Consider the following 22,071-nt stretch of genomic DNA (forward strand, 5'->3'; position numbering starts at 1 on the left):
AAGCCAATATTTTATTAATACACATGCAAATAAGCAACTAGTTCAGGGGTTGGCAACCTACGGCACGCGTGCCAACAGTGGCACACAGAGGGATAATCGCTGGCACGCAAGCAATAAGGAAAACTGTATAATGACGTACAGTTTGATGTAATAACTTCTCATAGTCACACAGCCTGTTAGGAGCTACAAATACTATTAAAGTGTGAGAATTAACTTGCATGGATGCACGTGCAAACACTGCACATACTAGGTGCTTCAGATCAAAGCCTCGGTCTAACAGCACTCGTCAATGTCAAAATGACTGAGATGGCCAATCAGATCAAAGTAGGCGGGGTTTACTGTTCACAGAAGCAGAGCGCGAAGCGTCAGTTTAACGTTAAAGAGAGTGAGGTAAGATGAAGCTGCAAATCAATTAACATTAGTCAACTTTTAATAATACGTTTCACCATAGAAATGTTAAATGACCTAAAGCTATATCCAGTGATGAAAAATTTTCTGAAATATGGCCATTTTGAGAGAAAGAAAGTGGGGGGGGGGTAAATTGTCTCTCTCTGCAGACAATGAAGCGATTTTGCCCCTTTGTTGTTGAGAAATATAATGTAGCGATTCAGTATCGATTAATAAAAGTAGCGTGACAACACTCTGAATGCTACTTTTTGCACAGCACGATCTCAGATCTCTGTGTGCGAGTGGTGTGTGTTGTGTGTGTGTGTGTGTGTCTGTGTGTGCACGTTCATCAATTAAAGCAGTGCATTAACGTTGATTAAACGTTAAAAAAAAGTTTTTTTTTATCGTATAATAAAAAATTGTGTATGTACCGTTTAAATACAGAATTATATCGGGGTGTGTGTGTGGGGGGGGGGGGCTGTGTTGGCACAGTGGTTAACCATAAAAATAAAAAATGGCACGTCATGCCGAAAAGGTTGCTGATCCCTGAACTAGTTAATAGTGAAAATTGATCCCTACACTAAAGTGTTACCAAAATAATGTCCCCTAAAATATTTTTAATGTAGTTATTTCAAAAGTACAGCTTAACTGTTGTTTAACAATGAGAACCCTGGGAAGCTACTGTATATTTAAGCTCAATAACTTCATGCTGATATTTAAAAGTCTGATAAACTGTGCAGTCACAGAAATGAATATGGGGCTGTCACTCCTTACTGCAGCACTTACAAAGGACGTAAATTGAGGGTATACTAGGTTAAAATTATGGAGTATGTATTTTTTTATGTATGAATTATTCAGTAAAACCTAGTTATTACATATCACTCCACCAACAGGAATGATGTTGATAATGCAATGCGTATTCATATATAGCTAAACAGTTCTAGCCTCATGTAGCTTTCTAATAGCATTGTGCATATTGTGCAAAAGTTACTAGGTCTACTGCCATTATGTCATGGAGACAAATAAGTTGTAAGATTGGATATAACTTTGCATGGTCAGTGATTCTGTTGATGCTGTCATTATATGGTCACCTTCCAAAAACCTTTATGACTGTATTAATATATTTAATATTTCTCAGTGATTACTGTCTGGCCCCATATGTTCTACAAATGTAACTACTGATATAAGTGATGTAACAAATGTAAGCCTTACAGGAACTGAACTGGGACCGTTGCAAAGTCAGGAGGTTTTAGTTTTTTCTTTTTTTTTTTTTTCATAGACTGTTTTTGTCTGTTATAGTTAAAGGTATAGCTCACCTCCAGCTGGTCCACATTGGCTTGCATAGTGTTTTTCCCCCCATACAATGGAAGTCAACGGGGACCAACGGAAGGTGAATTACCCTTTTAACTTTGTACCACAGGGAAAATAATATAGAGTAATAATATACTCAACTAGTTTTAAATTCAGATTATTCCTTTAAATAGATGGGTCAGGATCTATCTATCTATCTATCTATCTATCTATCTATCTATCTATCTATCTATCTATCTATCTATCTATCTATCTATCTATCTATCTTCTTGAAAAGTAGATTTGTAGATTTTTTGAGGTATCAACATATGACAAGTCTATACTATAGAAAATTGTCAAAGGATTTAGCTTTTTGCAATAATAAAAAAAATGTCAAAAAGAAAAGAAAAAAATGTAAAAAAAAAAAAAGAAAAAAAAAAGAAAAACATAATAATAATAAAAAATAATAAAAATCCACTAAATACTCTAGTAAATATCTTGAGAAATGTTGAATGTAGGGATTCTTGGCCTAAGCCAAACAAAATGAAACATGTAGGCCTATTTTGTCATTTGTTTCACCATTGCATTAAATAAATAGCCACATTGTGCTTTTTACTGTTTTGTCCTGCTTTTCAAATAATGATAATAATTAAAAAATATATATATAATAATTGCAAAACAGCAATTAAAAATTATTTAAAAAAATATTTATTTCTATTCTATCAGACATTATACCAGCAAAGCACAATTTAACTTAAAAGGAATAAGTTTTTTTACTGAAGTATTTTTTTTTACTGTTGTAGGGTTATCATCATTACTGTTTTGGTCTTTTTTATTAACAGAACAACAGTAAAATTACAATACTAACATTTACAGTGCCTTGCGAAAGTATTCATACCCCCTTTTTTTTTCTTTTTTTTAACATTTTGTTATGAAGCAGCCTTATGTTTAACTGCTTTTAATTACTTTTTCCACATCAGTCTACACTCCATTCACCAAAAATGACAAAGCAATAACAGAATTGTCACAAATAAATTGTTAACTTATTAAAAATAAAATAAGTACATTGCATAAGTATTCATAGCCTTAACTAAATATGGAGCTGAAGAACCTTATGCCTCAAGTCTTCTTGGGTATGATGCGACAAGCTTTGCACATCAGCATTTGGCAATTATCTTTCATTCTTCTCCTCGCCTCTTCACCTCTCAAGCTCTGTCAGGTTGGATTGGGTCAGACACACATTTTCAGGTTTCTCCAGAAATATTTGACAGGGTTCAATCCCAGGTTCTGGCTGGGCCACTCAAGTACATTTACAGAGTTGTCTATAAGCTAAACTTGCTGTGTGTTTAGGTTTATTGTCCTGTTGGAAGGTAAACCTTCTGCCCAATCTGAGCATTTGACTGCTCTGGACTAGGTTTTCATTAAAAATGATGCTTCTAAAAAGATTATTATTATTATTTATTTTATTATTTTTTTGTATTTTATGTAATGAAATGTGTTTATGTGGTTTAAAGTTCAAAAACACATTATTTTCCACATACTGTACATTATTGTTTCACCACTATGCCCCGCCTTCTGAAAAACGTACATTTTTACAAGGCTCGTTGGTCTAAAAAAGCGAGGTGTGCTGTGATTAGCCAACTATCCAGTGCGTTGTGATTGGCCGAATACCTCAAGCGTGTGACGGAAATGTTACACCCCTTAACATATTGTGATGCCTTGTCCGTCCGGAGTGACGAGGCATTAAACCCTATTATAAATGTGATATAAACATGATTTCTAGTCGTGTCCTCTTTTGGAAGGCCAAACTAAGTAGTTTCGCTTTATCAACAAAACGGCATCACTCACAGTGAGCCGACGCATTCTATGAAGGAGCTTGTGGCAACCACATGTGGCAACCCCGGGCTGGACTCCACTTCGTCCACGGTGAAAGCCGATCCAGCGATCCACAGGGCAAAGTTGATGTATTTTCTCAGCGACCAGCATGGATCAGCTCCAGGCATGACGAAGCAGATATCATCCTCTTTTGGAAAGCCAAACAAAGTAGTTTCGCTTTCACAACCAAACACACAGCGCCTATACGACATGGCAGTGGCAGCAACAACAATAATACTACAACGAGAAAAAAAAAGTATGCTTGCTTTCTTTGCATGAACATCTGGATGGCGTTATGCAAATATTCCCAAATAGTGACGTAGAGAGGTGGGGGCGAGTTAGAATGAGCTGTTTTAGGTGGGTGTGTACGAGTCCTAACTTTTATAAAGAATATCTCTTTGGATTTGAGACTTTAGTCTTTGAAACTTTATAGATCTTCTTTATGCGCCAAGAGCTTGTGACACTTCAAAGAGGAAGGAAAACTGAAATCGCATCATATGACCCCCTTAATATTTTGCTGAACTGAGCGTTCCTTCTACTCTAACGAGTCCCTCAGTCCCTGCCGCTGAAAGATAGCCCCACAGCATGAGGCTGCTACCAGCACACTTTACTTTTGGGATGGAAATATGCAGGTGATGAGCAGAGCTGGTTTCCTTCAAACATGATGCTTAGAATTGAGGTTCATCAGTTTAGAGAATCTTGTTTCTCAGAGTCTGAGGGTCCTTTAGGTGCTTTTTATTTTAAATACCAAGTGTGTTTTCATGTGTCTTAACTGAAGAGAGGACTGAGTCTTGCCACACTGCCATGAAGCTCAGTTCGGTGGAGTGCTGCATTGATATTTGTCCTTCTGTAGATTTCTCCTATCTCCACATATGATAATGGAGTTCAACTAGAGTGACCATCAGGTTCTTGATCACCACACTAACCAAAGCCCTTCTCCATCAGTTGCTCAGTTTGGCTCAGTTTTATGAACACTATCCCCGATTTGTGGCTTGACACAAACCTGTTTCTGAGCTATACAATCAGTTATTTTGACCTCAGTGCTTGATTTTTGCTCTGATATGGATTATCAGCTGTTAGACCTTTTATTAAGACGTGTGCCTTTCCCAAGCATGCCCATTCAATTGAATTGAATGCTCCGGAGCTATATTTCAACTGTTCCAGACAATACTTATGCAGAGGTTTGTTTTTGTTTTTTATATATACATATATAAATTTGCAAAGATGTTAAAACTAGTTTTTTGCTTTATCATTGTGGTGTATGGAGTGTAGATTGATGTGGGAAAAAATATACTTAAAGCAGTTTAGCATAAGTCAGCAACCTAACAAATGAAGGGGTATGAATAATTTCGCAAGGCACTGTATTAATGTTGGAAGTTGTTAAATGATGGAGTTGTTGCTTTTTCTTAGCTTTTATTTTGGCAGAAACCCACAGGAAGATCTCAGTGCTTGTTTTTGTTGAAGAAAAACAGCAGATTTACAAATGATTCTCATTATGAATTTGGGAAGATGTTTGTTGCACATATCACATTTTCACGTTTTTCAAAAAATCTTTACATCTTCAGTAAAAAAAAAAAACCCCAAAAACTAATCACATCCCCATTTATATCCCCATTTTGTCCAGTGTTGGAGTGTGATACAAAGTTTTCAGAAAATATATTTCAGTCATTTCAAAAAATCAATAAAATAAAAATACTAATAAAAATAAAAAGTTAAAAATATTTTTATTTATTTATTTTTTTATCCGGATGTCCTATCTTAATTTTTCTTGGTCTTTCTCGGTTGTCATGTCAGAGTCAGCTTAATCCTCTCATCCTATTTTTCTCGTTCCGGTAGTTATACATTCATATTTAATTTCCCCTCTCTCACCCTCGCCGTCCTTTCCTCTTGTTTGTCAACATTTCTCACTCTGTCGCCATCATTTCTTGAGCTGTTCTCCTCGTTTCTCTCTCTCTTTCGTTCTTTCCCTACACCCCCAGTCCCCCCGGCCTCAGGGAGTGCTTGCCTGCTACTGTCGCCGTAGGCATGCTTTTAGGGGGTTCATGTCTGGATCCTCTCCTCACTGATGATTAGATTGTTATGCAATGACAACTGCTATGCAGATACCAGCAGCATACATCCAGCCACTCACTCCGAGTGGATCCACCACACCTTTTACCCATAATTACTCACTGTGGACATCCTTGTCAGAGTTACCGAGCGCACTCGTGCGTGCAAGCGTTCGTGTTCAATTTCCAGCACTTTGACGTCTAATAGTTCCCAGTGCTATTTTTACCGTTGTGCTTCAGCAGACCCGTAGTAAACAGCGCTTTAAAGTCAGATATGTGGCACACAGGACTCACAGGAAGTAATTCCCCTGTCAGTTCCTCCTCAACCCTCATTATCCACCCAAGGCCTTTGTCTTTCACTCAGTGTCCTTCCATACATATTTATGCACGGACATTGCTGAAAAAGAGCTTGTAATGGAATTCAGTTCTCAGAGAGAAAAAAAAAAAGACATCGACAGAAAGAGAGAAATGCAAAGCTTATTAAAAAGTGTCCGTGCAACCCAAATTCATTTGGGTGATAATGATGAGCGAGACGTTCCCGAGCACTTTTCCCACTGTGCTGACTGTCCTTCCCTCTCGCGTTCACGGTTTCTCTCATGATGTCAGCCCGAGCTCCATCATTAATATTTGAAATGAGTGAAGGGAGTTTAATTGTGAAAAGCTGCAGTCCTATTAACGAAGGCTTGCTGTAATCTCATTGCCCCGGTCTGTCAATCTGCGCGAGGATCCCAGACACTCACATTCACAGAAATATTAGCCAGAATAAGACAACTGGAGACAGAGGCGTGAACTTTTGAACCAGACTCTCTGCACAGCTGCTCTCGCTGATGGCTGATGGGTAACAAAGTTTGCATTTCGTATGCATTTTTGCTGTTGTTGTCTATTTTTTTGTCTGTCTCTCTCTGACAGCTGTTACTAAGGAGTAAGATGTTGTGGCTGTTGGTAGACAGCGAGCTGTACACATTGTTCCATTCCAGCAGCAGGACTGGGCAGTGTGCAGAGACCCCAGCACACCTCTGAGGAGTTTCTCTGTTAAAAATAGCACCAGCTTCAAGCTACTGTACTTCCTGTGATGATTACATGAACAGGAATCTCTCAGACACTCAATCCTCTGCTGCGTTGGGTCTTGAGTTCTCTTCACTAAGCATCCCCCCAATGACTGACTGTCCTAATTTTTTTCCATTTTTTTCCCCTGCTTTCTCCCTCTTGTTTTTTCGTCTCTAGCTAACAATGCTCTCTCTCTCTTTCTCTTTTTTGTAGAGATCAGACAGTAATGAAGACACTGAGGCTGCAGAGGAACTACTGCTTATCAATAAGCCACTGACAAACCTAAACAACCTCCTCATTCAGCTGGTCAGTCAGTCTGATGTGTGTGTGTGTGTGTGTGTGTGTGTGTGTGTGTGTGTGTGTGTGTGTGTGTGTGTGTGTGTGTGTGTGTGTGTGTGTGTGTGTGTGTGTTTAGCCAATCCTTTTACACAAATTACAGGTGGGCCAGGATGGTTTACTAGTCATCCAGCTACTGACCAGTCAGATACTTTAGAGGTCAGCTTGTGATTTATTTTTATTTTATTTTTTTTCTTGAGGGCTGGACAAAATAATCCCAAAATAATTGAAATGATTAACAACAAATTTTTTATTAAACTGGCAGAGCTTAGGGAGGGGCGAATATATTGATACTGAGGTGAGTATCGAAAGTATCGATACTCAAATAAAAAATATCGATACTAAGTTGTTTTTATTTAACGGTGATTTTGTTTATTAAACAAAAAACAATGCCTACAATATGCCTTAAATTGGACGAATAACCTATGTTAGCAAATAATTGTGTGGAAGGGATTTTCCTGCTCATCTGAACACACACAAATGTTGCAAGGCAGAATCAATCAGTTACAGAGAGCGTTCACTCACTTCTGACAGTGCATTTAAATAGAGCTGCGTTTCCCAAGAGTAGCTTATAATAAGAAAGCATTTATGTTTTTGGAAAAGGCAGCCCAGAACAATGCAGAAAAAACATAGGCTATATGTTTGAGTTATTTTACAATAAACCTATTGAAATTGTACCCTAGTTTGTGCAGTACATTTATTTAAATTTGAATGTTAAAAGTTCATATTGCTCATGTGCTATTATGTATTGTTAATATAAATCATACACTCTCCGAATGAAAAGGTTGCATTTTATGCATGCAACAGCCTATTACTGGCAGTCCCTTATGGCAGTGAACCATGGTAAAGTGAACATAGTTTAAATATAGTATTTGTAGATTTCCTTGGTTACCACCACAGTAAACATATTTTAACCATGTGTAAACCTATATTGCAATTATGATGTATTGAATGTTAAAATGGATTTCAAATATAAAGTTAAGTAGGTATTATTACCCATTGTACTCATAATAATTAAATAAATTTCATAATCTAAAAGTCCAGTTTAGAAGTATCGATATCGACGATACTGGCCAATAAAAGTATCGGTATGGTATCGAAAACAAAATATGTGGTATCGCTCATCCCTAGCAGAGCTCAGCAGAAAGGGCAGCAATTTATTTTAGCCTAAAAGTATGGATTTTGCTGAAATAGTTGTTGCACATTAAAAGTATATATTTAATGGAATTTTAGGATAATAGTAGCTATAAATGGATAATATGTAATTGGATAAAAAAGGTAAAAAATTGATTGCACATGATGTTAGCATAAGATTTCTGAAGGATTGTGTGACTGGAGTAATGATGCAAAAAATTCAGTTTGAAAGTCAGTTTTGATTGTTCCTAATAAACTGTTTAACTGCACTCGTAAGTGCATATTTAATTATGTTGTGGGATTATTAAATATATTCTAAATAAACTACACACATTTATTTTGTCCTCACATTCTTTCTTGTAACTCCTCCCTCTCAGTGACACAGCTGACTGAGAGGCTCATTATGCAGCTCATTATGCGGGTCTTTGTCTTCTCAGGTGTAAATCACAATGATATTCATGATAGTTGACGCCTACTCACATATGACTTTTACCAACTAAAAGTGTCTTATAAAATCAATATATCGTTTTCTGTAAGTGAGTAAACAAGATGATTTTCACATAATTTAGAAAGAAAAATTCTAGGCTACAAGCTCCAGTTCTCAAAAGTCCCGGAAACCAATGTTCTTTATGTGTTTTATGGCCTTGTTCAAGTGATTTAACATTTTTAGTTTTTCACTAACCACGCATAACATTTTTTTTCTCAAAAACAATCATGTACATACATGCTGCTCACATATTATTATAGCCCAGTTTGTGCTGATTACAGTGAGATTAGACTTTAGCCATTTAGATGTGTATAAGAAACTGAAAAAAGCACATATGTCAGGGAATGACAAAACTTCTCCAGGCCCCAAAAATACCCTTAGACTTCAGAGGGTTAAGTAAATATTATGCTCCATGAATATATTTTGTAGATTTTCTAATGTAAATATATCAAAACTTATTCTTGATTAGTAATATGGATTGCTAAGAACTTCATTCTGACAACTTTTTTTTTATTTTAATTCATTTAATATTTTCTCAATATTTTGTTTATTTTGACGGATTCCAGATTCAGTTTTCAAATCTCAGCCAAATATTGTCCTATCCTAACCATGTATTAATGCAAAACGTATTTATTCAACTTTCAAAAAAAAGTTAAAGTGCGTTAATGCAGGCGATTAATTTTTTTCAGTTTAACATGCTACATTTTTTAATGCAGGGGTGGGGCTAGTGTTGGCCAACCCATTCACAACTGCTGTCCAAATAAGTTGTGAGTGGGATGGAAAAAGTTGTGGAGTGAAAAGTTGTCCAAATATTGTCCTATCCTAACCGTGCATAAATGCAAAACTACAACTTTAAAAAAAAATGCCCTTACCCTTATGCCTGGTTTTGTGGTCCAGGGTCATGTATTTATCCATTTGGAATTAAATTCTTGGAAGCTCAAATTGAGTAAATCATTATCATTTGTCTTTTAATATTGTTCTTAAAAAACAAGCTCATCCTCACAAGTTCCATTCAAGCAGTTAATTTACATATGGATAGTACATACATGGACACCCACCTACAGTTAAAATAACTTAAAATAACTTAAGTATGCACTGTTCTTGGTCTTCTGAATGGATAGAAAATAAATATATATATATACAGTACAGACCGAAAGTTTGGAAACATTACTATTTTTAATGTTTTTGAAATAAGTTTCTTCTGCTCATTAAGCCTGCATTTATTTGATCAAAAATACTGAAAAAAATTTAATATTGTGATATATTATTACAATTTAAAATAATTGTTTTTAAATTTATTATACTTTAAATTATCATTTATTTATGTTATGCAAAGCTGAATTTTTAGGATCATTATCACATGATCCTTTAGAAATTATTCTTATATTATGATTCATTATCAAAGTTGGAAACAGTTCTGCTGCTTAATATTTTTTCAGAACATGTGACACTTTTTTAGAATACTTTGATGAATAAAAAGAAAAAAAAAAGAAAAAAAGAAGCTATGTTTTTAAAATATAAATAATTTGCAATAACAATATACACTACTGGTCAGTAATTTGGGGTCAGTATTTTCTTTTTTCTTTTTTTTTATAAAATCAATACTTTTATTCAGCAAGGATGTGTTAAATTGATAAAAAGTGATAGAGAAATATATTAAAAGAAAATATATTAGAATATATATTATTAGAATTTTTATTTTTATTTGGAATAAATGCAGTTCTTTTTAACCTTTTATTCATCAAATATATTAGACAGCAGAACTGTTTCCAACACTCATAATAAATCAGAATATTAGAATGATTTCTAAATGATCATGTGATAGACTGGATGTGACACTGAAGGCTGGAGAAATTATGCTGAAAATTCAGCTTTGCATCACAGGAATAAATTATTTTTTAAAGTATATTCAAATAGAAAACTATTATTTTAAGTTGTAATAATATTTCACAATATTACCGTTTTTTCTGTATTTTTGATCAAATAAATGCAGGCTTGATGAGCAGAAGAAACTTCTTTCAAAAACATTAAAAATAGTAATGTTTCCAAACTTTTGGTCTGTACTGTATATATATTCATCACCATGAAAACTAATATTAATAAATAACTACATAACATGAAGCAAAATTATATGGTCCCTTGTGGGAACAGAGTACCAAAAAAGTTAAGGGATTAAATGTAGTTCTCAGGAAATGTTTTAGAATGCTAACTGTGATGTTTTTTTCCCATTATAATGCATAATACACTGGTCTATAATATTTATTTGTGCAGTAAATTAATTTGAATATCACTATTGAAGGACTTTGAATAACATACAGATGTTGCTCAGAAACACATCAGAAGCTACTTATCAATTAAATTAAATCTTAAATTATTAAATTGGACACTAGAACTGGAAGGAAAGTATTGGGAGACAAAGGGGTAACACATCAGGGGCATGAGTCAGACCAAATTCAAACCCAGACTAGTCTGACTTCTCATTCAGACAGTCTACCAATTCTGTTTTGAAAATATGTTGTTTTTCAAATCCCTAACTTAAATCTGTCAAATAAATCTGGTTCTCAATGTTCTTGTCCTCCACTATGGAACATAATAAGTCTATAGCGTTAAACATTTATGAAACTTAGGGACTATATTTCTTTTCTCCATTATCTGACCTACAATCTACCTTCACCTACAGTTCACAGAGCAATCTGGAGGTGCTACATTGAAATATTGATTGGATTCATCATCATCCATCCATCACCAGAACATATTCACTTTTAAAAATTAGACTTTGTCTTCAGCATTAATTTTCTCTTGTAAAGAACCCATAGGCCCAAGATGCCTGGAGTCTAAAATGTTTTGTGATCCAGGGGCCGGTTGCATAAACTGATTAGACTAAAAAGTAAGTCATCTAATTTTTTTTTTTCTTTAAGATGGTCATACCTTTTTTAATTCAGTTATGAAAAAGTACATTGGTCTTATTTGTATTGGAAAAGTAAAACCGATTACCCCTTGGCAACTGCTAGTTAATCAAACTAGTTCTTAAGGCACAGTCTTAACAAAAATGTAAAAAACACAACATTTCCAATAAATTTAGGAAACCACATTGAGGCAGACCAGAACAATTGACTTAAACTTTGCTACATTGTACCAGTGGAAGTCACACCTGCCTAACCTGTCTTTTAAGTCTCCACTATGCTGATTCACTCTTAAGCTGTATAACAAGGGTTAACAGTTTTTTTTGTGCATGCCACAGGAGTAAATCCCCATCATTACAGTATTTTGTGTATACGGAACAGACCATTTTACCATCTTGCACATTTGGTATCCCCTATTTTTGACCAAAGTAATATTACAGCAACTAAAAACGTATGTTCAGTGATTCTGTTGCTCTTCGGTCACTTTTGATCTGTTTTGAATTTTTGAAAATCATAGCCTCATTGGAATGGTACAAAACCTGGTGACTTTTATGGCTTTTGGAATGTGAATACACAAACAAATTGAGGGCATGATTCAAGCAAGCTAAGAGGTCATAAAAAAAATGGTCACACTTATGGTCTTTGGTCAAAAATTACCAACCATAGGAAATGAATGGGAAATCAAAAAAAAAAAAAAAAACATGCCTACACACACTTATACAAACACACACACATATATGAACTGGTGTGACTGTAACATAGCAAATATGTAAAATAAAAGCAATAATTAAACTACAGTGCAGTAAAGAAGTGGACTGCAAGGGGTTACACTTTAAAACATCAAGAGTCAACATCAAGAGACATATTCACGCACACAAATGCACACACTCACAGACACACACACACATACACAATTTCACACACTCAAATTAATTGGTATGGTCATAACCATATAGCCAAAACAAGTCAGAAAACTGAAATCAAATCAGACCCAGAAGTATTAAGCTCTAATAAAACATTCCTGTTCAATTTTGTAACATTTTTATAGAATTTTAAAGTTTTGTGTTACAAAATGCTTTTTTTGTATTCGGCTTTAACTGTAGTAATAATTAAAAACTGACACTTTTAATCAAAATAAAAAAAATCTAAACCTTTACAAAGAGCTGTCTTTGAGAATCTCTCTCTCCCTCTCTCTCTCTCTCTCTCTATAGACCCACAACATAATAAAAATAAGTATTTATAACTTCCACTAGTTAGCAGTCATCAAGCTTTACAAATTGGATTTTAAAGGCATTGACTCTAACATGAAATACGGCATTAATTGAAAAGTAATATAAAATATATATCATATGTATCATAATTGTTGCATAAATATCAATTAGTACCATGAAATTATCTCAAAATACAAAAGAAAAAAAAAATATTATAGAGCAAAAATGTATTACATTGATTTTACTGGGGGGAAAATAAGTCACATTTTAGGTGACCGCTAACTTTTGACTGTGAAGATCACAAGTGTGACTCTGAAATCAGGAGTACCAGAGGATTAATTAAATCACCATTGACAGAGCCATCATGTTTTAAGTGTTCCTATGTCCACTTACTATAAACAATGCTTATCAAGCGTCTAGGCTTATTTTTGGGCTTGCATAAAGCAATCCATTTTATGGAAATAATAAAGAAGACCGATTGTAGGTGGCAAAATTTTTAAATGTGGCTTATTTCCAAAATAATGTTTTTGGATTTAAGTTTATTACATGTTTGCTCTGATTTGCTGTTTTTGTTAAGGCATGGTCTGGCAACATTGAGTCAAGCCATACCTCCTTTCGTGTAATTTCTTGCATTACAACTCTAATGCGTGTTTTTAAATACAACATTAACAACTAGTTGTTTCATAAAAATGCTGTTTAGAATTTCAGCAAATTCGTTTTTCACTATCTGTAGTGAAAAAGTAGGACTGTAGAGACTTAGGAGTTGGTTACTCCTGTAAGTTACTGAACGGTGTGTGTACATAACAGCATTAAGCACTGCAAGAGATCTGACAACCAAATTTAGCTATAGTGTGTACTGTACATACTGTACATTTCAGATATACATCATTTGTAAGTGGGATACATTATTCTCCCATTTCACTGTTGATGAGCTCTAGTCTTACACTTACAGCAGACTGCTCCATGTGTAGTCTCAAAGGTTCCAGGTTTGACACAATGTCAGACTGAAAAACCATTCTTGGCTTTAATTGGAACTTTTATTTTTAGAGTGCAGATAATTTGCGGACAGTACAGTCCTCTATAGTAAAGAAATACAAAGATATCAAATCATACCTGATGGCACAAATGTAATCAGTGATGTCCATCCTACAAGTAATAATGTAATTTGCATTAGATTGATTCCATTGTGTCCAACAGTAATTTCATGATATATAATAAAGAATATGTGATGTGAAATCCATTATTAGACTATAGTAAGTGCATAAGGACCGTTTTTACCCTCTGCTCTCCATCGCATATTTACGTGTTTTTAACCGATCCCCATAATGAATAATGGAGCATCCATTTCAAAAATAATCAATTCAGATGAGTGAGACATTCATAACTGAAAAGAGAGATTTACCTCTCATTCATTTCATGCAAGCCGCAAATTGACAAAGAGATAGATTGAATTTCATCGCCATTGAATGTTGTGTGTTTGCCAAGGTTTTATATATTTCACTCATGAAAGCATATTAGGACAGCCAGCCATAGATGAAGACTCTGTACTGCCTTTAATAAGAGGATCTGGGTGTTTGTGGGAGATGCAATAAACAGAAATGCAGTTCAGTATTAGGTTGTGGGGAAGGCTTTGTTGTATTTTATATTCAATTGATGTAGTTTCATATATTGCACACTGTATATGATTCTCATGTCTGATAGAGGCTTTCAGCTGACACGTCTAGATGAGACTACACTGACAATCCTTCTACTGAAGATAGCGAATGCGAGCAAAATGAAAGTGGTTGGCATAGTGATGCACTGTGGCATAAAATTCTCACAGATGGCAGAAAGACCAGAGACCAGCTCCCCACACACTCCACTCAACTCAGTAACCCTCAGACATGCATCCAGGTTCTCTTGCTCTCTCTCTCTCTCTCTCTCTCTCTCTCTCTCTCTCTCTCTCTCTCTCTCTCTCTCTCTCTCTCTCTCTCTCTCTCTCTCTGTGTGTGTGTTTGGGTGTTTGAGTGGCAAGCTGTGCCCACATGACCCTTAAGGCAGAATCCAAGCTGATTCTGCCCACTGTGCCAGGATAAACTGACAGACGTATTGTGACACACTAAAACTAGCATACAATTTTGCTGTGAAAAAGGTTTTAAACCTTGATGTTTATGCATTATCTAAAATGTTAGATTTTATTATTCTCTTACAAATCAGTCATGACACACTTCTTAATGTGTTTTGTGTCTTGAGATCACAACTGGCCACATTAAAAAGCCACATTAAAAAGTAAATTCACCCAAGATGATCTCAATATGGTCTAAAATGAATTTATTGAAGATACAAATGCAAATGCGTTTTCATTGTTCAGGTTCCACTTAACAAACTGTAATTATGTAATAAATATGTAATGGTAGTATTCATACAATATTTTCTTACAATTAAGTAGTAAAAAATCCACTTTTGCAATTTGCTCTCCTGATTTAATCAACAATATCTAAAATAAATTAAAAATGTCACTAAAAATCTTTTTTCTATCACTCAATTGTCCAAAGAGAGCACTTTAAGACTTGTTCTACCTTTTTCTTATGTTTCAATCCCTATTGTCATTTTACACTGACAGGAAACTCCTGAAATGGTCGAAATTCTGGATTATTATGGAATATTAGTGGAATGACAGAAATGTTTCAGTTAATGCAACCTCTTGTAATAAGTGGCTATTGACATTTTACATAGGTAAGTGTGGTGTGATCTCTGTTTAATCACACTAGAAACGAACTGAAAGGAAGTCAGTGCAGTTAGTCTAAAGAAATCTGCATAATATTTGGATACGGAACACATAATGTTTTGTGAATAAATGTGGCCTGTTGCTCTGTGACATTATGAAAGCTTTGTTTGAGCCCAAAACCAACATTAGCTCAACAAGTGCTGTGTTGTTTGACCAGTGGTCTATGGTGAACATTTTTGGGAAAATATGTAAAAATAAACACGTTACAGTGTCTTATACTTTTGGAATAGCCAAAAAACCATGGTAGTGTTTCCATCTGCTCCCTAGTCAGACATTTTCCAAACTGTGCCTCACACCCTATAAATTACATAGTGGACAGTACAAAACAGCACACATTGGCTGCTCACTATATTACTTACTGGACATCTCATCAATTCTTCTCTATCAAGTCGTCAGAAGCAACTGAGTACATTTTTCATTATGATCCCTCATAATGATAAAGCATGATAAACAAAACAGACGATGCCAGCAGAATTTCAGTCATCTTATCATACAACAGCTTTGGTTAATAAATGCCAGCTGCGTTTTTAATGAACAACGATATAACTGTGTCGCAGACAATTGAATCATCAGTGTCCCACTGTTTTGCAGATCAGGATTTTAGAAGAAAATTCATATGCATATATAAAATATAAATGTAAGGTGCTGTATTAGATACGGAGTAATAGATTTTAGCTTTTATACAGTTCAAGTAATGCTGCATTGTGACTAATTATATTTATTTACCATTACTATTATTTAAAGAATAAAAGTTATTTTTAATAGTTTCAAGTGAAGTAAATGTCACTTTGCAGGACACTGCTGTCACTGCTTAAAAGTTTAATTACTCGCCTGCAGAATTGTGCAGAAAGACTTCCACAGAATTTCATCATTCAGCAGAACGTTATTCACCATGGTGCATATCCACTGGCCTATGCATTTAGTCTATTAAATATTTATGCTAAATTAACAATGCTTTCAATGAGATTTCTTATTCCTAAAAACACATTTCACAATATTTAAATGCATTCTGACAAATTTTGCTGGGTTTTTTTTTTCCATACACATTCAACATGGCAGACTGAACAGAAATACTAGTTCTGTCACAGAATACCTCACCTGTAATCTAAAACTAAAAAGCCATCAGTTCTTGCAGTTTGGCAATTCATCATTTGAATTGATGAATAGTGCTCCTATATATGCTTCTTGTATATGTCATAATGAAGTTGTATCATCAAAGCAAGCAGTTTAAACAGGACATCCTACCAATATATCTCATTTAGGCAAAATATTTAAACCACTGCACAAGTGATACATATATTGCACTACAATCATTATATCTGCACTGTTTGTTTACTTCACTGGTTTGCACTCTATCTGCAATGTGCCTTGTGCTGCTTTACTTATCTTTCTTTTTACATGACCTGTTTGTATAGTTGTACTTTATATTTGATCTGTATTTAATATTCTACTGTTAGAGTTATCTGTATGCACCTAGAAGAGTAACGCAATTTCAATTATCTGTACGTATGCACTGTACATGTTGACAATAAAGCAGATTTGACTTGACTTGATATAGTGTTTGGTTAAATTTACTCCCAAAGGTTACCAAATAAATGGCTTCAATCTCCCATTGACCTTGGGTCTTTAATCCAAGATAGGCCACTGCTATTTAAAATAAAACTTTATACTTATTTAATGCCAAAAACCACAGTCATAGAAGTGGGACACACAGCATTGGTTGACTTGTGTGTGTGTGTGTGTGCGTGCATATGCATATATGTGGAAGCAGGTCACCAGGATGGGACAGAATGCGATTATGTTGTCAAGGGCGAATGCTGCCCAAGGATCAGGAGAACAGATTGTCTATGTGTGCTAGGGACACACTGCATTTTCAATAGTTCATCCGAAAGGGAAATATGTCACCTCAAAGTCTCCGCTCAATATAAAAGCCTTTTCATGCGTTTACTTTACACACTTTTAATTTTTGGTGATAAGCATTGAGAGTTTCCCCGCAAACTATCACACATGATCTTCCCTGCAGTCTGTTTACATGGCGACTGAGTTCACAGTTTGAAGCAACACATGGTTTGAAAAATGTAATTTGCAGTGTTGTTTGTTCTAAAGGCAGTGGCACATGAGGCAGTGGGAAATATTGATTGCCTCTAATACACAAGCCCAGTTTTGTGCCCGAGAACATTTGGAGGTCATGAGAGGCCTACGCGTTACACGTCCCCATAGGCTTCGTTTCTCCTCCTCTTCTCATTCTTTCTTTCTCTCTTCCAATCATCCTTTCACAGCCCACAGTGGCATTAACACTCCCTAATCTCCCTGATTCCCGTGTGCTTTTCAGCCCACAGTCCCATTAGACTCCTCAGTCTGATTTCCCTGTTGCATCTACAAGTCCTGCTAAGTAAACAGGGTGGATTTGGGAGGCCGTCTAAGCAGGTGTTAACTCTTCTGTTCTGCTCTGACTCCACGTTGGCATGTGAACAATACCGAAGCTACGGACGCACACCAAAGGCCTTTCAGCGCCGGGGATCTCCCTCCGGTCAGCCTCTCTTTGGGTCAGGGAAGGGGCGGCGCTCTTTGGTGGTATTGTGTGGCCTCCTAAAGCCCCGTACTCCATTCTGGAGTGGCCGGCAACATCACAAAGAGGGGCGGGATTAGGGGCGGCTGGCCCTTGCCCCAGTCTCTTGGGATTATGCCTTTATGGCAGAGGGCAGAAACAGATCAGTGCCGAAAAGAAGCTGGAATCCCTGAGCTGGCCACACAGGGCTTTGAGGGCCGAAATGAGTGGCAGAGAAAATCCCCTCGCCCCTTGTGTGTCACTTTTTGTCTTTATCTCAGTTTAAGCTGAGCGGGGATTGTTGCAGTTTGGGTTGAGGACTCGCACTCCATGCTGCTCCCCTGATGGACATGTTAAGCCTGTAACTGCAGTTATGAAAACATAACTGTTCCTGTTTTAACTTTTCAGCTCTCCTTTACGATTATATCATTGCCTATATTAGAATTTCCTGTGCAGGATTCAGTTTATCGCAATTTCAGCTAATTTGGGTTTGGTTATGGATGAGAACAGTAAAGATCATTGATCATCAATTATGACTCTGATGGACTCTATGCTTGATCATGTCCACATTTAGCCTGAGAGGTCACCGTAACTTCCAGTAGAATATGGAAATCGTGTGAAAATTTAAACAAATGAGGTGCTTTTTACAGCACTTTTCCTTTATTAGCAGTTAAAATATTTATTGTAGCCTAATTCTCAACTTATAACATTAATGTAATTAAAATATAAACCAAGCTAACACGGGACCCATCGCAGAAGAGTGCGGCGCGGGACAACACTTGATGTGCGAGTAGAGATGCGGGAGAATAATTAGGGTGTGCTCACACTATCTTAACCATGCTGGAACACATTTGACCCCCAAAGCCTGGTTCGTTTGATTGTTCCATTTAGCAGTCCCTGGCTCGTTTGGAAGAGGTGGGCAAGAGCGCGGTTCAGTTATATGTAGATCAGTGAGTGTGAGCGCCATCCGCACTGGAGCACAGATCTTCTGATACGTACTGCATGATTGCGTGAATATTTCTGAGCGGCAAAAGCGATAGATCTGTAAAGCAATATATTGTGAGAGGGACATGTATTACCACGTCCCATACGACTCAAAATAATAAACCACAAAGTTAACAAAACGATTCACTTCGCTGCGTTGAACGAGAGCGCTTCTCTGCTGTCTTCGCGTGCTATCAGAAACTTCCTATTTCCAGCTTATAAAGTCATGATTACGAGCTTGTTGCGTTGTTTTCTTTTAAAAATAACAGTGGACAGTGGTTTATGAATGTTGATGCTTATCCTAAATAATTTGATGGGGAGCATCCCCTTCTGTGACCCATGATTTGTCTGTATGTGTATTCAGAGCCAGTGACCAACAGACTTAATAATAAAAACTGCGTTAACACGCGATAAAGTAATTGTCGGCATTAATCAATTAATGCATTAATGCGATAATAATGCATTAACTTGCCCAGCCCTATATATATATATATATATATATATATATATATATATTTATTGGGGGGTGGGCTTTGAATCAGAAAGGCTGAGAACCACTGCACTCTTTTCTTTAAGGAGCATATTTGTGCTTGTAGAACCCCACATAATATTAGTCAGAATTTAGATGAACATTTCCCACCCTCCACCTCACTCTTACATGTCCTAACTAGTGGTAAGCCATATTTATCTTAATGGCTGAAATTATCAGCTCATATTTTGCACTTTTCCATTATTGGCTGAAAGGATTCTCTGTTTGTTTGATATGTCAGGCAGAGGTTTAATGTGCAAACCCAGTGCCTTAGCCCCCCTCCCACCTTCTTTAGTTTACTGTCTTGTTTAAATTGTATTTAAATATTATGTTAAATAAATATAAATGTAATCTCAGGGAATTTGATTGACAGGCGATCTGACCAATCGTAATGTTGAGTCTGCCATTGTTGTCTGACAAACATACCAGACAGGAGATTAATGTTGGTAGACTTGAACCTGAAATTTATTTTTTGTACTGACATCTTTCTGCAGTTGAAACAAGATACCTTCTGATTTTCATTCATTTTTACTTCATGCTATAACTAGTAAAGAGAAAGAGATGATTGGTTCATGTGACAATTGAATTAAGGCACTGCAATTATCTGTCACAATTCATTAAAGAGCCACAAAATGGTATTTAGCTTAAGCAGAGACTTTTTAATACCTACATGGTCTTTGCAAAGGGTCAGTTGTTATGCGTGTGTTATTTAGTGTGATATCATATAGGCCTAGATCAGCTTTATATTGGCCCCTTTGCTCTCTAAGGTATCAGCATTGTGCATCAAAAAAAATCCACATTAGACAACCACTAGTCTTAACCAGCCACAATTATCATGGACAGCAAGCAGAAGGCTTCAGTTTTTGTGTTTAAAAAGTGGACTCTCACCACTTGGAAATGTATACAATTCAGGTTTACAAAGGGGTAGTTCAATGTTCAAAGAATGAAAATTCTGTCATTATTCGTCTTCTACCTATCAGAAGTTGATCCAAAACTGTATGAATTCCTTTCTTCTCTGGGACAAAAAAAGGAGATGTTAGGCAGAATGTCAGCATTAACTGTCACTGTATAGAAAACAGTATGCAGTAAAAGAAAATAATGACTGAGACTGTGAATTCATAAAGTTCTGCCTAAAATATATTTTTGGGTGAACTATCCCTTTAAGTTTTAAAAATGTTTATATTTGTGGCATCACACACCATTTTCAGTGTGGACAGACAGATTTCTTGATTTTGGAATTTAGGATTCACTTTAATGCTGTACCTTCAGGACCTCCGTATGCAACTAACCTGAACCAAGTTGTTGATCCAAATGTCAAAGCCATGATGATATCAGAACAGCTTTACAGCTGAGTTGTCCTTTACATGTTCTAAGATGACTTTGTATCTTTGAATCTTGCCTCTACATAGTACATCAAACTCTTGGTTCTTGAGTTTGATTCCCAGGGAAAGCTGATAAACTGATAATATGTGACTTTGCATAAAAGTCTCTGACAAATGCAAATGTAAATGCTCCAAAAAGCTAGATAAATCCCTGATGTGTTCTCCTTAAAACCCCTTACAATCTGATTTTGACAAAATAACACCTTATCTCAAGTCTGAGTAAAATATATGGCACTTAATGAATAGTTTTAAAATAAACATATAATATCGATTCTCCAGACCACTGCTATTGACAGTATATAGACAGATTTGTAGTGCTGAGACTTATGAAGGATGTAGTTTCATATTTCCCAAAAGCAATAGAAGAGCAATATAAAAGTCCTATGAAGGGAGAGTTTGGCTGCTGCTCAGCTTTTTAATAATTCAGCCTGTTCATTCAGACTATTATATAGATGCAGGATTATTGACAATTTTACTAAGATTGACAAAGATTTTCTTACTAAATCCACTGTGAATAATTATTTGTTTTGTATACTTTGTATGTAATATGGTTATTGATTTATTTTAGGTGTTGCTGGGTAAATATTCAGATCTCTGTGTTGTTCTGCCGCAGCTGGCGTGTAATAACAGTGAGGTGTATGAGGAGGCCAGTCACTGTGTGTCTCTGCTGGCTCAGCTGTACGGAGGAGAGGGTGCGGACTGCCTGCAGCCGGAGGAGCTGCTCAGCCTGGCACACGCACTGCAGACGCAAACTGAACCCAGGCAGCAGAAACTGCTCTGTGTGCTAAAGCGCTTGGTAAGTGCATACAAATACTGATCAGCACTGAACTCTGTATTATGGATACAGTATGAACTATTCATAATACACTGCAGTAAAAGAAGATTCTTGCTGTTTCTGATCTGATCTGATTTTAAATTTGATTATAAATTGCTTAATCATTTCTAATCATATTTTAAGTAGTTATATGTTTGCACTATACAAAGTACAAAGTTATTTAAGTGGCTAGTTCAAAATATAAATTCTGTCATTAAATATTCACCCTCATATTGTTCCAAACCCATAAGACCTCCGTTCATCTTCAGAACTCTAATTAAGATATTTTTAATGCATCCCATGAGCTCTCTGATCCTCCCATAGACAGC

The 22,071-nt window shown here is 35.9% G+C and overlaps 1 long non-coding RNA gene across 1 annotated transcript in view; it reads left to right on the plus strand.

The window, feature by feature from the left end:
* The window catches only part of LOC132158098 (uncharacterized), a 67,870-nt gene extending 46,181 nt beyond the window's left edge, over positions 1–21,689 (plus strand). Inside the window, exons 5-6 of the long non-coding RNA XR_009437663.1 lie at positions 6,861–6,953; positions 21,542–21,689. This is a non-coding gene — a long non-coding RNA (uncharacterized LOC132158098). The remainder of the gene's footprint in view (positions 1–6,860; positions 6,954–21,541) is intronic.
* The last annotated feature ends 382 nt before the right edge of the window (positions 21,690–22,071 follow it).

The sequence above is a fragment of the Carassius carassius genome, chromosome 15 (genome assembly GCF_963082965.1).
Source record: "Carassius carassius chromosome 15, fCarCar2.1, whole genome shotgun sequence".
NCBI lineage: Eukaryota > Metazoa > Chordata > Actinopteri > Cypriniformes > Cyprinidae > Carassius > Carassius carassius.